The sequence below is a fragment of the Apium graveolens genome, chromosome 4 (genome assembly GCF_009905375.1).
Source record: "Apium graveolens cultivar Ventura chromosome 4, ASM990537v1, whole genome shotgun sequence".
Taxonomy (NCBI): domain Eukaryota; kingdom Viridiplantae; phylum Streptophyta; class Magnoliopsida; order Apiales; family Apiaceae; genus Apium; species Apium graveolens.
Genome location: NC_133650.1, coordinates 282316273 through 282322272, shown reverse-complemented (window position 1 = coordinate 282322272; position 6000 = coordinate 282316273). Strand labels below are relative to the sequence as shown.

The 6000-nt window shown below is 34.0% G+C and overlaps 1 long non-coding RNA gene across 1 annotated transcript; it reads left to right on the top strand.

The window, feature by feature from the left end:
- The first annotated feature begins 263 nt into the window (after positions 1-263).
- LOC141717184 (uncharacterized) lies at positions 264-2199 on the top strand. Its single transcript, XR_012573548.1, has 4 exons — positions 264-359; positions 1417-1605; positions 1721-2028; positions 2125-2199. It is a non-coding gene; the product is annotated as an uncharacterized LOC141717184 (long non-coding RNA).
- Positions 2200-6000: the final 3801 nt, after the last annotated feature.

Genomic DNA, 6000 nt, shown 5'->3' with positions numbered 1-6000 from the left:
AACCAGTTATGTGGTTTTCTAAAATTTGGTTTGTAGGGGTAAAAATAGCCTCCCCTTTAATGGAGGAATATTTGGTAACTATTAGAGTTAATGAGATTGGCAGCATGAGATGGATTATAATGCTTGGGTTGTGTTTTTTTTTCTTTTGTCCAATGAAATCTTCATGTTCATAGTTGAGTGATTTTGTTCGCAAAAGTGCATGAAAGGCAGACTCCTTTCGCTTTAGGTGGTTTCTGGAAAGCCAGACTTCAAATTTGTTGCAAATGATGATGTATGTCCACCAGATGATGATGTATGTGCAATCTGCTTTGGTGATTTTAGTGTTCCTTGCATGACTAATTGTGGCCATTGGTTTTGTGGTACCCCCTTCCCTTCCCTTCCCTTTTCTTTCTTACCCTTGTTTTCATTGCTTGTTTTTTGTGTGGATATTTGGTTACACTATTTTTGTAACTTTTTGTTTGGAAATTGATTGCTCTATCAATCTATTAGACTTCATGTTATGGTGTTAGGGTTGGTCATTTCGGGTTGTGTTCGTAAAAGTGTTAATATGTATTGTGTCTATCTTATTCTATAACATAATGCAATTCGATGAATGATGAGAATAAAAAGATGAGCAGGAAGCTTACCGAAATGAAATTTTAAGGAATGAATGAACGCTCTTTTTTTGCTGTCATATTTAGGTTTACAAATTTGCAGCATGTTATTCTGAGTATTTTCTATCTTCTGTAATCCTATCTTTTTTTAGATGTTTTCTTTTTTCCTTGACTTGCCTTTTTGTGTCAACTTTGGTTGTTTCTTTTTATATAAAACAACTATTTGTCAGTATTTTTTTCCATTCTAGATGCTATTATGGATTGATTAACATCAATGGCCTAGAAATCATCTATAAATATAACCATATTTAATAGATTCCTTATATGGTTTTTACTTATGTTTAGTTATATTAAAATACCATATTGAACTTGAACCAAGGTGTATAATTTTGGTTTTTCGGCTTGGTATTTTTTTAATGGTTTTGGTTCAATTTCAGTTCATTTACTCACCCCTAGTTTGGCCCGCGTGAGCTAACTCATCCAGTTCTACACTCAACTAACCAATGCTTAGGTGGTTGTATCATATGTTTATATCACTTTAGAATCTTTTCTGCAGATAAAAAGCATGTAAAATCAGTGTTTTTAAACTTTTTTCTGGCTTATAAATTTGAAGCATGCCTTTTGTAACCTGTGATATTTTAGCCTGACTTCAAATTTTGAACCTTAAAATGACTCAAAAATTGCACAAGTTTTTACTCCTCTGTTGTTATACTTATGTTCTCAACATTGAAATCTTGTTCTTCATTTCCCTCGATTATTTTTTCTTTGTGTAAATTTATGGATCTGACTAGACTTTGTGTTGTAATTTTTTTGTTTCAAGTAGGTTATTTCTAAAATGGGTGGATGCAATGGCAATGGGAAAAGGGCAATGGGAAAAGTGCAACAGGCAACTGTATATTGCAGGAGGATGCATTTGTATCTGATGCCGACTCATTTGGTGTTACTCGCACATGTGAGATGCGTACAACTGTCTTAGAAAACGGTCAGACTCTTAATGTTATTGACACGCCTGGTATAGTTTCTTTCTAGTTGTCTAGTTGGACTTCCATAGTTCTCTACTACAACAAACAAATAGTTTCCTTTAAGCTTTATTTGATCTAATAAATCTTACGCAATACATATGGCAGGTTTATTTGATTGTTCTACAGAAACATAATCCACTCTTAAAGAGATTGCTAAATATATCAAGATGGATCAGAATGGTATTCATGCGGTCCTTGTTGTTCTTTCGGCCAAGAGTCATTTCTCATAAGGTGAAGAGACAGTCATAAATAGCCTGAGGACTCTGTTGCAACATGTGAAAACAAGACAAAGTCTCCTGGTGCTACATATATATATATATAAATTGCAACAGGTGGAAACAAGACAAAGTCTCCTGGTGCTCAGTCTGCACTTCGTGCACTTGCTCGTTCATGAATGAAAATTGGTCGCATTGGTAATTTTTTTTCCTGATTAGCTTATGAACTTGGAAATGAGTAGACTATAGCCATGTAAGGAGTACATAATTGACTTTCTATTTACCTCTTTTCAGAGGATGTTACTCCATTCCCCACTGATAGCACTCGTAGAAAGGGTGGTTGAAGAGGAAGGAGGCTGTGAGTTCTGGTACAGCAGCACAGAGCAAGTTGCTTTTGGTTTTAGTACTTAAAAATTGTATAGTATGAGTTGGCTAATGGAATACTTGTATTTTATTTGAAATGTATGTATAGTATGGTATGAGTAATATTTTGGTATTAGAATTGTAATTTGGATGAGTACCTTTATGCTTCTGTTTGAATGTTTTTTGTTGGGATGTTGCATTGTTTCGGTTCCCTGTGGCTGTAAATAGTACCAGGATGGCATGCAATTTACAGAATATTAACATCACAATGGTACATATAAACCGATGTAAAAAACTATATAAAAGACATCATGTAAAATAATATTAAATGAAAAAGAACTAAAAAAACCGATGTGAAATAGTCATTTGACATCGGTTCTGAAAAGAAACACAATATATTTTAAGTCAAATAACATCGGTTAGAGAAATTGGCTGATGTTAAACAAAAAGATTTAACATCGGTTTCATGAATAAAACCATGTCTTATCCATCATTTCAAATCGGGGGCTAACTTAACCTATGTCTGATCAAACATTTCACATCGGGCAACTAATCTAACCGATGTCTGATCTAGCATTTCACATCGGTTTGTTCGAAAGAATTTTAATAAATAGCATTTAGAGCTTGTAGATTTCATGTTTTAATGGATAAATACCTCATAATATACCCATATTCACCTATAAATACTGTAATATAAGATGAAATTTGTTGCAAAGACATCACATTTAATCTTAAAACCGATGTATAGCACTGTAATAGACATCGGTTGTTAACCGATGTCAAAGGCTGATGACATTTAATATCACATGCGAAGACATCGGTTCAGATTTTTTTTAACATCGGTTCTAAACCGATGTCTGATCCCACATTTCTAGTAGTGAAGGATCAATTCCAATGGCTTTAATCTTTCGAATTCATTACAAAGCAATAATGTCCATTGGAGATGATGGGCATAAAAATGCTTTCGTCAAAGGAGAAACCATCCTTCTCCAAACTGACCTTTCAAGGTCTAACACAGTTATTCCTCGATCCATAAAATGGCAGGACATTTCCCTTCCCACTGAATGGGTTTTAGAAGGAGTAGCTCGCCCTAGATTACCGGAAAGATTAGAACCAAACACACAAATACACCAAGTTCACCAAGATGATAATGGAAGAGTCACACTTGCATTTGATCGATCATCCCGAGCCTCTTTTTTTAGTTCTCGATATTCCGATGCTTCCTCAAGAACCTTAGAAAAGATTTCTCAAATCCCTTCTATCATTAACACTACCTCAAAACCAAGATACTCTACATCAGATATACCCAATACCTCTATGGGTGGTGTAGATTTTTCTTCCAATATACCTCACCCATTCTATAAACAAAGTCAATTACCACCAAACCAAAACACGGTTGCCCCTTCCTCACCAACATCCCCAACCTTCTCAGCTATAACTGAGAATATGGGAATGCCAAGTGAGCTAAATGTAATTGAAATAGAATTCTAAATCAATAAAACTTTTCTCCGTGAAGAGTTCTATTCTCCCCAAAACACTGAAAAAAGAAATTGGTTTTTTACCAAATTCAAAGAACAAAAGACACAAATTCAAGAAATTTATTATGAATTTCTTAACCAAAACAAAATCCAAATGATGTACAATTCAAGAAATTGTATCTGTTTTCTTGTTATGAATGCTCCTACAATACTTGCAATTCTCAAAATGCTCAGTTTGGATACATGAATTCTTTTAAGGATGGATATAAGTACAATCAATACTCTAGTACATTTGATCAAGAATGGGTTGATCAACCTGATTTCTCATACATGGATAATGGTGTTCATAATTTTACTTATCGTGGTCAACATCAATACCAGCAACAATATTTTTAAGAGCAACCATCACCACAATAATATCAATATCCTTCACTACAAGAAGATCTACAAGTTTTTCAAACTAATATAGATGTACAACCTAATTAGACAAGTGAGGTATCGAATTTTTGAAGAAACTGCAAAAGAGCTTTAAGGAGAGTACTGATGCGATTGAAGAACTAAAAAAGGAATGTTTAATGATAGAGGCTCAAACTGCAGAAACTGTAGAGCTGGTTAACTATTCTACTACAAGATAAGTCGACTTTTTACCATTACAACCTATTCAACTAGAAGAGGACGAGAGTCTCACAACTCTTAATAATGATCTTGAGGATGATGATATGTCAATGTTCGGTGATGATGTGAATATTAATTCAGAAGAAGAGCATGCCACTAAAATTAAGATCAATGATGTTGTTGTTGAGGATAATGTGAGTGAGGATGATGAAATAAAAGAAAGCAATACTGTGATGATGGTTCTTTCTATTTCACAAATTGTCCAAAAATTACCATTCCCAAATCTAGACATAGCTTATGTGGATCAACAGTTGGGTATTGATAAATTTTCTTTCACTTTAGCCTCTATTTACAAGGCGCCTAAACTTGAGGACACGCGGTACAAGGTTGACATGAAGACACCAGTTGTTCAAAATATTTCTCAAACACTGGTAGATAATCCACTTAGAATAGCTGTTAAGTTTCAAGCAGAAGAAAAGGGAGAAGATCGAGGTATCTCTTTAATCATTGATGTATAAGTCCAGATGTTCGACTGGCTCATGAAAAAGTGAGAAGTGAAGACAAGTTGCCACCTTAGCCTCCACCTCGTGTGAAAGTTAATGGAGTTTGTTCTTTTCATGGTGCTGAGTTCTATTGTTGTTTTATCACAAATTTTTCCAAAGTTGCAGAAGCATTCACTCAACTATTTATTATTGATGTCATATTTTATTTTTCTGATGTTTTCTTAGAAGTTTTTTGCAGTATTAAAACAACTCCTGATGATATTCTTGATAATTTTTGTGGTGATCAATTTATGATCGATAATGTGGATATTGCGCATTATAATGCTTCAATCAAGGTTAGAAATCAAGTTAATGACTCTAGAGGAGCACTTTTTGTGCTCCTTTAGAGTCATTAACTTGATTTCTAACCTTGATTAAAGCATTATAATTTGTATTAGTAATATATTATTTTATATGTAAATATTTGTATAGATTTTTTTATATAGAATTTTTGTATATTTTATTTAATTTGTACTCTCTCAAGGTGCCTTGATAAATTTTGTGTGAATTGTTTCAGGATTGTAAAAATAGGGGAAAAAATTGTCATGCAATTTATTCTCCCTGTGGTGCAATTAGCACCTGAAAAAAGAAGACTTTTATGACCCACTATGCAGATTTTACTATCCATAGTGTATCAGCTCTCTATAATTGGGAGCGGAAAATAATGAATCAGAAACACGGTGCTCTGACTGCTAGGACACGTAAAAAAATATGATTCCCGCGGTGCGTCGCTAGACGAACATGTACTTGTCATGTTAAACCCCCCACATGTAAAACACCCCCCTACAATCTCCCACTGCTGAACCTGTAATAACTGGGAAATTTATGTGAATATTTATGTTAAATAAATAAATATTATGTGTTCATAAAAGTTAAAATATTCATTTGCCATGATATGACATGCAGTAGTTGCTATTTGTGTTCCCGAGTGGACCAGAAAATTTTTCGATTGACTGTTATGTGTTTAAAATACCTTTATACGGATCAATCTATAATCTGGAAGCATGTTTATTAGAGTTTTTATCGAGGTACTCATTTTATCTCGTTTTATGTGCATTTGAACGTATCTTATGTGTTTTCGAAGTTTTCTGTTAATTTAAGAATCGTTTTGATTTCATAAAACTCAATGGACCGGGACTCCATCGGGACGTCAGCCCCTACAAAATTCATAT